Here is an 11,541-nt window from a genome sequence, read left to right as displayed (position 1 = left end):
TTCAGGAGGAGTTTGAAAAGCTTTGCAGAAAATACACAAAAAACATACAAAATAAAAAAATGGCTGTTTTACAATTGGGCCGAACTAAAGAAAACCAATGAAAAAATAGTGTGCCAAATTTTGTGAATATCTTGTTCTGATGCATGCACGAACCTACCGGATTTTTTGAGCATCCCAAGCCCCTTAAAAATGTGATTGTGCAGCATTGTGCATAATAATACTACTAATCTCCACAAAAACAATAGGCTCCGGGCTCTTGGCATTATTGGGCTCTAAATAGAAACGACTCTTCTCTGAGGCAAAGATGACAGATTTTCTGCAGCAGTTAAAAACCTCAGTTTTACTGATCTCAATGAGCAAAATTTTAGACAGTATTTCAATTCACATCAGAGCTCCTACTGGACTTTGATATTAAATAAAGACTGCACACATTCGATACTCTACTCTAGATATTTCAAGCAAATAAGTAGCAAAATCTATACAATGAAACCACTCTCAGCCACTCAATCAAGGTGAGTGAAGTGTAAACAAATTGTTTTGGACTTACAGGATTTACTGCAGGTATAAATATAGACCTGCAAACCTTTGGGAGGATAAGGTCACTTGAAGGAGTAAACTAGGCCATGTGGCGTATCCTCTGTGTTGGAGAGGGATGTGAATTTGAGTTGGACTGAATGCACTGCAGTGTCCACGGGGACTGGGAAGAAAAAAAAATAGAAGCAGAGACGGGTACAGTCAGGGACACAATGCAGCCCATCATACTCTCCGTGTTGTCAGATTTTCCTTGTAAGACCTCATTCTAAGCACCTTTTGATGTGGGGACATGGCTCACTCGATCATTAAAATTTCCATAAACTTGCAATTTCATGGAGGATAATAAAAAGGTCTAATTCAGTGGAAGCAAATAGCACCTTATGTCCTCAGGCGCCCTTATCTCACAAAGAGATATCAGATTGTACACTGTGTGCAAGCAAATTATATTTTTGTTTGCCTCAAAGTGCAAAACAATCTTGCAGACATCTAACAAGTGCTTTAAAGTATTGCTTGCATGCGGGGATAAGGCCATTTCTACACTTCAGTTTAATCTCCCAGATGTGAAAAATGCAACACTTTAGCTTGGTTGATGTCAGGGAATCTTGTTTGTCTCTCAAAGAGTGCTGTACTGGAGAACATGGGGAGAGCAGCGGCCCTTTTTTGTGACCAAACATCCGGATACAGGAGAAATAAATCCATCCACACGAAATGAGGTGCAGCATGGAAGTGGAGAGGTGGCAAGAAGTGTTAAGTAGGGTACCATCTCTGCCGTCACACAGGTGCGACCCAGGAATACTTGTTTTGTTCGCAGAGCTGTTGTTCAGCCATGATAGCGGCGATAAGCTTGAGCTTATTTTAAGGGCAATTGTTCTGAAAATAGAAAACATACAAACACTACTAGTGATAGCAGTCCGTCAGCATGTCATGCTCAAACTTTATTCGTCACATATTCCATTCCACAATAGCCTATTAACAATCATACATTTGTCTTTACACACAAAAAATTTCATAAACTTTGAACTGACAAATCCACATGCATTCATACACACTGCCGCTCTGCAGACAGGTCTTTTCACACCCGTTGTCAAAGTGTGTGCGCTTCTTATCTCCGTCCTCATTAGACAGCAGCAGATAGCTCGGCTCCACAGCCGCTGTGGAAGGAAGCAGTCAAACTCGCTTCAATACTCGCTTGTCAATCAATCTGATGTAAAGGAGAGATATCAAGATTTCACTGGACCATGCTGTTGTCTGCAGGTTATGTTGTGGGTCAAACTAGCTCTATGGAATTTCATGCTGCTTCTGGTTTTGTGTGCAAGTTGAAATTCAAGTGTTTTTGCAAGTAGAAAACAACCATTGTGTTGTTTGTTAGTACAACATGACCCTATGAATGCAGTGAAGTCATGCATAATGCTTGAATAATGAATATACATTCCGCATGGCAGAGCATAGATTTATAAGTGATTTAGATTCATGACACCAGTTATTATGTTGAGTTACCAAGTTATTAGGTACACCTAAAAAGCCTAATTAAATCCAACACCATAGCAATAAATTGTACGTTTCCTAACGACCTTTATGTATCCACCTATTGTCTATTAGTGTTGTAAAGTCAGTGATCTGTAGGTCATCTAGCGGGTGCATTGATTACAACTGTCTAAAAGAAGAAGAAGTAGCTTTTGGTATTTGCTATGAGATACCTGATCCCCGCTGGGCTGCTAACCAGCATCTCGTTTCAACGTGGTCACTTCTGGATTTAAAAAAATGTCAAACTTGAGGCTTTACAATGATAGTTGCAATGATGGAGGCTAGTTAAACTTGTTTAATTGCGTATATACTAGACAAAAACTCACAATACTTTACAAAACAACTTTACTTGTAAATTTGTCATCGCACATTTGGGAAAGTGTGGTTTGACTCACGTCCATTGCATCAACCTTTTTGAGCATCATCGTACAAACCAACTCTACCCTCAGTTCTTCTAATCTGTTCTCATTTAATTACCTCCAGGCTCCAGTCTGCTTTCTCAACTAAATTATCTCTCCAAACTATGCTCATAGTTTCTCAATGACCTGTCTATGCAGATATTTGTTTATACTGCCACTATAATTGCTTGTTTTGTCCACTGTAGTCTTTGTTTTATTGTTACATTAATTCAGTTAAATGTATGTCTTGTTTTACATGTACTGTATGACTGGATTTATTCATTACATGCTTTAAGGTCGGCCCGTCTTGAACATAAATCAATGTGCATTGCTCCTATTAATACACCAACAGAAGAACATTTTGCTGCTTGTTGGCTTCAGCACTCATGCACACTCTAAGAGCAGCTGGCTTTTGATTTTTCTAAAGCTTATTCACTTAACATCTCATGTCATGTCTACTTTCCAAATAGAAACTGCCACAATAAAGGGTCACACCCTCGATCTGTCTGCCCCCCTGCTTCGCATCCACTCCTTCCCACTCTGTCCCGCTGGCCTCTGCATCCCCATCTCAGACCACGATGCCATTCCTTCTCACTTGGAAAATTGTTCAATTAACACAAACAATCCCCAGACCATCACTTTCAGAAATCTTGAGAGGCGTTCATTCTGCTTCTCTAATGGTTCTGGTCAAGACCTTTCCCCCTCCAAACTGGCAGCTCAATTTCATGATTGTCTCTCGTGCTCCCAAAATACACTTACTGCACTCAGAATGATGTCTTCTCCCACAATGCTCCTCCTACATCTCTAAACTACTTACATTTGGTAACTCAAAACAGTTTAACCTACATACTGCTAACTTCATCTCTTGTCCTAGTACTTTTCCCCAGTTAATCAAACGTCCCGGTATGATTGTCTCTAAAAAGTCCTGTAATCATAAAGCATACCAGCTGCTGTGTATGTTAGATGAATATACAAATCATGACAAATACATTCTATCACTGACTCAAGGTATGACGATAAACCGCGGTAAATTCCAGACGGTTAGTACTACTGTGTCAGAGACAGACACACCGTTTCATTTCCTCACTGTTCTACAGCTGCACAAGAGCTGCGGCCGCCGTTGCTAACTGTGGACAGCATCCGCCACCTATTGTAAACAAACAAGCACGCTAACTGTACACATGGTGTCTGCCGCTGATTGTTAACAAACCGGCATCGTTAACTGCGGTGCTTGTTGTAAACAAATGGAGGTCACTAAGTGAACACATACTGTACTTCTACAGAGCTAAGTGTGCAGCCCATTAGCACTGTGCTACTGTACAGCACCGCTGCTGCTCTGTCGCACGTCACTATCGTCTCCTCCCACTTCGTTCCACAACACCAGACTGCACTATGAAAGGGGTTGCATACATCCACATAACTTTGTTTAATATGTTTTTTTATTGCCACAAGGTGGCCATAAAATGGTAGTGTTGCTTTCATATGCACATTTGATTTCTACTTAAGGTACATAAAACAGTGAGTTTTCTTTCTGAACCAGTTCTTGAATCTGTAAGACTAGATCTAGTCTTAAGCAGTGAATGGAAAGAAAAGTTTTTTTGTTTTTTTTTTCAAATAAAACTTGGTTAAAAGATTTCAGTGTGTGTGTTCATTACTTTTTGAATATTTTGAACACATTTAACAATATGTGAAAATATTGATAATATTGGTCACAATCACTGTGATATGAAATTTTCATATCCTTACATCTCTTCATCACAGTGTACTTTTCTCCCTTTTACTGCAATGGAGGCTTTTCCACATTTTCCAAACAAGTATTTATCTCCCATCCATTGCAGTTTCCCCCATTTCCTCATCAAGGAAATCTAAGTGCATAAAAAGTTAGCCAATGTGGATCTGCCGAAAAACTGCAGTTCCTTCAATGGCCACTTGAGGCTGGCTCCAAAAGCGAGTAAATCCTCATAGACCCCTTTGTTAAAATGCCTAACTTTACAGCAGAAATACAGCCTGGTACAAAAAACAGTCTGGTCTCATTTGTTAAGTTTGATGCTAACGACAATTGTACAGGAATTCATTTTTATAAAACTGACCCATTTAAATTACACCAAGGCTTAAAGCTATGCGTGCCCATTATGTTTCAGTAACTGGGCTTCGTTTGGCCAAACTCAGCTCACCTATTGTCTAGCTATTTGCCCATTTCTGGATTAGTAGGGAGTTATGCAGATCCAGAACTACCACATTGAGTTGCACAATGTCTCTTCAAACCTAAAAGCCAGATTACAAAATAGTTGGGACATGGTTTAAAACATAAATAAAACAGAATACGATGACTTGCAAAGCTTTTTTTGACATATATTCAATTGAACCTGGCCAAAGACAATGTGTTTTATGCTCAAACTGATATACTGTTTCTTGTGAACTAAAAAAAAAGGGAACGAGCACAGCAAAATCAATTTTGCACAAAAACCTCAGCTTGGCAATGTGATAGAGAGGTTTAAAATACATTTACCACTGACAGGTCAATGCGGGATAACTTAATACACAGGCCTGTTTTGACCCTTAAGCTAGAGGGGGAATATTGTTTTCTAGTTGAATGCATTGAGACTTATGTTACTGTCAAAATGTCTTGGGATCAAAGAGCTCTTTACCACTGAAATGCACTTGTACTATCACTGAAATACACTCGGCAGCGAACAATACAAATGGCTGGATCTATTCCATAGTACGCTTGGCAGGAACTTTAGAGGTCAGTGTGGATTAAATGGCTTAAATGAAAAATCTTCTCATTTAGTTACAGTGCAGCTAAAATTGGCATTAATTTTGTCTTTTATGAAATAAAGGACCCAGTTGCATTAAAATCCCAGAGCATATGTCAAGAGTCTGAAGCGAACAAAACATTCTGTGTGACTAAAATTAATTTACCTGGTATTTTTAAATCAGTTCACACTTTCAGTTTGGTCACAAGTCTGTGTTCATTAGGCATGCCGTTGTGTATCTGTAAAACAGATAAAAACATTCAGGTTAGATTTATGTTAGTTGAAGTAAATGCAAAGATAATCATTATTATAGTGACATTATTAATAGCAGACTTACGTTGTGCCTGATGTTTCAGTTTGTTGGGTGGTAAAATATGAGACACAGTTCTGTGCCAGGCTGAGGAAGAGGGTACAGAAGGTGTAGCTGCAGTCTCCTGAACACAAGCCAGAGCACACGTCCACACACATCTGGCAGCAGATGTCACAGCAGTGTTCAGAGCAATATCTCCAGTCGTCACACACACACGAGCAGCCACCAGCCGCTCTGCATTCCTCCTTACTTTGCAGGCAGGAGTTGCAAGGCTTGCAAGACTGTAACCCCATGGGTCTGCCTGTTAAAAACACACACAGACACGGGGAGACGAGATATTGCAGGAAATCACTGTCTGGAAAAATGGTCTCCTTTTCAAGTCCGGAATTGGAATTGAGAATATATATACAAAAGGAACTCTGTGGAGAAAAAAGATGCTGATAATTGACTGTCAGCCTGTCCTGAACATTGTACAAGTTTCCTGCGAGCTCCAGTTAAGTCCAAAGTTCCTGCAGTATTTGCTGATGTTCTCTGTGAGCAGTTTGACCAACTTTTAGCCTAGATATAATGCTTGATGTCATACTTTTCCCCCCTGGGGCCTTACTCTAGTCTGCTCGTTCATCCCCCACATTCATGAGACAAGGGATGAAGTCAGCTTGAACAACATTTCTACCCTTCAAAAAAAAAGCATGACAACCTCAAACGTCACTACCAACAGAGTTATTCTCTGTTAAATGCAACCCAAATTGCTCATAACACCAAAGAGGCATTTTTTCTCTGGTTTGAGCATGAAATTCAGCAGAGACAGACCTACTTGTCACGAGGCCTTCAAAAAAGAGATGGTGGTAAGCAAGGATAATGAGCACTGCCGTATGAATGAAGAAACAGTGATTTAATTACGACAACATTGCTAACAACCCAAGTTTCTGAGCAGACTTAAGAAACTAATAGTGTGCCAGATGTTTGAAACTATTTGGAACAGTAAATTGCTTTTCGTCTTTACTCAAAAACAGGTTTTAAAGAGAAAACAATGTGAAGATTTATTATAATGATCCTCATTTAACGCGTGAAATAAAGACTTAGAGATAAAAATGAGAAAGCATTTACTCTGCACACTGATGTTTGGTGACAAATCCTTAATTTCCTGGAGCATACAAACAGATACTTCAAAGTCACACTGATCACACATGATCATCATTTTAACAATCACATTCATGCGTGAAGCCCCAAACAACTTTTCTTGGAAGCTGTCCTGGGCAACTTATTCAGTAGTGTTCTGACTGAAATAAGAGGAACATCAGCTGCCTAGGCTGACTTATTTCGAAGAATTGAACCCTCATGTGCTTATCTGACCTGATGTCACCCGTGCGCTCAGCTGTAGTGCTTGTAGCGAGTGTGAGAGTTCATACGGACTCAAAATGGCATAAAAATAAAAAGAGACTGAGGTAGAAAGACACACCTCAAGTATGCCTTTGACAGTCGCTGCTGTTGGACTTCTTGTTTGGAATCTGTTAAAGTCAAAATGACTAAGGTGTTTATAGGACTGAGTGCCAGGCTCTTTCCTTGCAGTGTACACAACATTATAATTGCATTACTTCCTATTTGTTTTATGTAACATAATTAAGTTACAATCTATAAGCAATAGGGTAATAGGCTTAGTGCCGTGTGCCAAATGTTTTGCAGGATTTCTGAGTAATTGATGAACCATTTAAAGTTCAGCATATAATAATATAGCATATATTGGTTCAATAAATCTTGTTCCCTCAAGCAGCATATGACCTTGGCTACAATGTTTCTTTTATTTATTAAGGCACATTATACAAGGTTAAATATTAATATGCCATTTCGGATAAACTTCCTTACGGATTTCTTCGCTACACCATCTAAGTTTGGTTTGTGTACATTTTAAGATGGCAGAACAAGCACACTTCATACGCACCAACAGCACTATGAACTATGGGCTTGGATGGATTACAGAACAGGCCTACTGTGCACAGGCTGAAAGTGTCAGGGCCTGCCCTAGCCTTTTCCTACAAAAGTTACTCAAAGAGACACTTAGCAACCAGGAATAGCCTCAAAATAAGTGGTGGAAAAGGCATTTACATTCCTTACTTAAATAAAAGTGCTAATACCACACTAACACCATATATTTTCTGCTGCTTTCATTTCAAAATTCTGGTTGGACCTACCTACAGGCTTTTAACATTCCCACAATCTGCTATCAAACAAATCTAGTAGTTCATAGAAAACAGTGTACAATCCTTTACACAACATGTAATGTATGTGAAATGTGGTATCAGAGCATATTTACTAGTGCATGTGATACATACCTGTCTGATCAATTTCAGTCATGGATCCTTCATGTACCTGGAAAGAAATTCATATTAGCTCTAACTAAATTGGATAGTTTCACATTTAACAGTTTCAACCACAAATTAACTATTAACTTAATTGCCATCACAAAATTCTGAAGCAAAACTGATCAAAATAATGTACAATAAAAATATGCATGGACCATGTAAGTGATGTAAAAGAGTAGAGACTGTAAAAGCAAATCTGATAAAGAATTTGTTGTTGAACACCACTATTAATGTCACAATTTTAATATATGTTGTGGAGATGCAGAGAAAAAGGCAAATGTGTGTTTCTTTAAGCAGAAAAGGTGTCAAGTTTATTTATATCAAAATAAGAAATATCATAAAAATAAATACCATAAACACCCAATGTGACATGTCACATCACAGATCTTTGACATTTAGGGGTAATATTAAAATTTTCTCTAAAGCATAAATGGGTCTGGGTTCTTATGGGTTAAAAGTGCATCTGTATTTTTACTCTACTGTATTTTATTGAGAAGGACAGAAGTAAGGTCCGGGTGTGTTGACAACGGTGATATTTATTTGGTTATTTGGTAAAAACTCACGGTCCTCATTGTTTTACAGCGAGGAGACCCAAGTGTTTATTTGGGATAGAGTTAGCGCACGGCTAATTCACCGGCGTTAGCGTTCTTTAGCCGACTCTGGTAAACCCGAGGCTAATGTACACGGTTAAAACAATATACGGTTCGAAAGATAAGAAGTTAGACTTTAGTTTCACACAATTTAATTAATTTATATTAGTAGTTAATTTCACATTTTGATAGAATCTTAGCCGAACAGTGTCCGATTAGGGATACAGTTACGCTACAATACTGTTCTTATACTTTGTGAATCTCTCTCTCACACACACACATACACACACACACAAGGGAGCAGGACTGATACAAGTATTGTTTTGAAGCGGAGATGACGGGTGTAAACTGTAGACGCTGTAGCGAATCGCAACTTGTAAATCAAAACTATTTTATTAGAATCGAAAATAAAAAATAAATAAAGTATATGGCTTAATTTGACTGAGTATTCGTCTGTTTGGAAAACTCTGTAGCTGTCCCATTCCAGCGACCACAGCTCTCGTTAGTTATGAGCAAAGATATTAATAACGTTACCCACGTTGTTTACACAAAAAACACAACAACTGGTGTCATGACAACGGCGTCATGCTTGTGCACCGCTTTATGGCGCCCCCAATGACTAAGGTTCCGTTCAGCTAATAAAATCAGCTCCTGGGCAAAGCAACGCAAACTTTTTTCAAACCAAAAACATTTGTGGTTTTAGCTTCTGTGGTCGATTTTCTCCCGTGTCAGTTTGGCCTCTCTTTTCATGTCTGGCACATAATTGAGATTTACACTGGCCCCTAGATACACACCGTTGGCCTTTTGGCTTATATATTAACTATATTATGAGGAAAAGGTGGATATATCGTAGCATTTAGATACATAGTGAGCATGACATGCCAGCGTACAGTTTTAAATATGTAAAGGACTAACGTAAGATTTCTCTCTGGCAGCTCATTAACCGCACTCTACTGTTAATTTACTGACCTAAAGGCAGCATTTTAAATACGCAGCTGTACCGTAAAGTTACTCCGACCGAGAAATAAGAAAATTGTGATTTTACTTACCTGAGTTAAAAAAAAAAAAAAGAAACACGTTTGTCTACCCTTTGCACTCTGCGGTATTAAGATGGGGGAGGGGTGGTAGGTCGGGAAAGTTATATGCAAAACAAAAGGGGAAGCTGTAAACACAGACAACAACACTGCATTTTCAATCCATGTCATGCTTTTACTAAAAAGGTTATAGTTTAATTTTGACAGTAAAGCTGGCATGTTTGATAGGCCTACGTAGCTGTAACACAAAACAAGGGTTAACATACGTCAACTTATTTACAAATTGTTTGTTTCCCAACAATAACTAAAAAACATGTCTTACCTTTAGGCGGGTGGAGGTTTGCCCTTCCCCGTCGAGGTGCGGTGACTGGTATGTGGTATGTGGTATGCATTGGGCGGAAGTGGAAGGTGAACCAAAGACCTCCCAATCAGTAAAATCTGTCAGTTTTCTGCATCTTTCACATTCCTTATAAAATATAATTAAATTCTACTCACAGCATATTTTATTCAATCAAAACTGTGTAAAATGTGATTAATAAATAATTTAAATGTATTGAATCAGCTCAATTTGAATTTCAAATGACACCTATTTTTTGTCATTATTAACTATGTATTCGTATAGTGGGAGATTAAGTAGATTTTTCAATTCTGGCCAAATGAGGTTGTGTGTGAATACTCTTGCGTAGTGTTAATATACAAAGTGTATATTGGGTAATACATGGATGTACACTGAGATATAAAGAGACACAGAAATAGTTATTTTAAGAAAAAGAAACATAATCATTCAACATGGTTAGACATACAGACACAGATATAGGAGGGAATAAGTTTACATGCAGCACAAACAGATGGATGTGAATAACAGAACGTCTGCAACTCCATAAAACACTTACTTTTCATAAGGTACTCACACCATCCAGCACATACACATTGAACATTGATATTGGCTGGAAACTATGAGAATATTATTGGAAAATCGAACCTTGTAGCGCACATTAAAACTCCGAAAGATAGGTAGGCTAAATAGACTTACAGATGAGATGAGTCAGTTGTGGAAATCCAGAGCGAATTGTGTTACTGACCAGGTGTAGGCCTATCACACAATGGGGCGGAGCTCCCCTAAAAGGCGTCCGATCAGAAACAGTGCAATGCCGCAACACGTCCTACGTAAATAATGATATTTTGAAAAATTAATTCAAAAATCTTCGAAATCGTGGATGCACACCTTCGTGCCATGCGGACGCCACATATGAAATCTTAGGTCAGTCTGACTAACAGGCAGCGAGATATGCCCTAGACACACACACACACACACACACACACACACACACACACACACACACACACACATACACACACACACAGACGCTTCTTGCTTTTATAGATAGATGTATAGGTTACTAATAGTTCTTTATTAAATATTGTTTAACCCCAATCCCACTTTTTACAGTGTACTTTCTTTATGCATAATGGATCCTAAAGGAAATAGTATTCAAGTTAAATACCTTCAGTTTGTGGCAGATGCAAGATTTAATTTAATTAGGTCTTCAACTGTCTCAGAAACTGATCACTTCTTTCCAAAAACCCAATGATCCTGTGATTAAAACTCCTCCCCAGGAAACAGATTGCCTTTATATTTTTACTTACATATTGTATTCTCACAGGAGCCATACTCATCACGGTTAATCAAGGACAGAGAACAGACTACATCTGTTCACATGGCAACTCTCCTGACATTTTATTATTTCCCTTCCTTTTTCTCTTTGTCATTCTGTCTCTTTCTCTCTTCCCTCCTCTTCCTCTTCTTTAGACACACATGCGTTCTTTCCTGCTCCCCATAACACAAATGTCAGCACACTGAGTGTGACAGGTGAACGACAGTGAAGCGGATTTGACCTTGACGGCTCTGAGAGTGAAGTGACAGTAATAAAAGGCGGTAGTGAGCTATTGTTGGCCCTGGGGCATCTATTAATGAATGACATGAAACAGCCGTGAGATTCGGGGACAGGCAGGGGGAGGAGGAGTGATGGAGGAC

The 11,541-nt window shown here is 38.8% G+C and overlaps 1 long non-coding RNA gene across 2 annotated transcripts; it reads right to left on the bottom strand.

The window, feature by feature from the left end:
• Nucleotides 1-1,441: 1,441 nt before the first annotated feature.
• LOC131982664 (uncharacterized) lies at nucleotides 1,442-9,919 on the bottom strand. 2 transcript variants are annotated; one of them, XR_009395413.1, is made up of 5 exons: nucleotides 9,829-9,919; nucleotides 7,853-7,889; nucleotides 5,550-5,823; nucleotides 5,379-5,451; nucleotides 1,442-1,685 (listed from the first exon to the last, which is right to left on the bottom strand). It is a non-coding gene; the product is annotated as an uncharacterized LOC131982664 (long non-coding RNA). The 2 variants fall into 2 exon arrangements; XR_009395414.1 differs by lacking the exon at nucleotides 9,829-9,919 and adding an exon at nucleotides 9,522-9,541.
• Nucleotides 9,920-11,541: the final 1,622 nt, after the last annotated feature.

The sequence above is a fragment of the Centropristis striata genome, chromosome 13 (assembly GCF_030273125.1).
Source record: "Centropristis striata isolate RG_2023a ecotype Rhode Island chromosome 13, C.striata_1.0, whole genome shotgun sequence".
In the NCBI taxonomy this organism is placed as follows: domain Eukaryota; kingdom Metazoa; phylum Chordata; class Actinopteri; order Perciformes; family Serranidae; genus Centropristis; species Centropristis striata.
The sequence above is the reverse complement of the archived record's forward strand: the minus strand, read 5'-3'. Positions and strand labels throughout refer to the sequence as shown.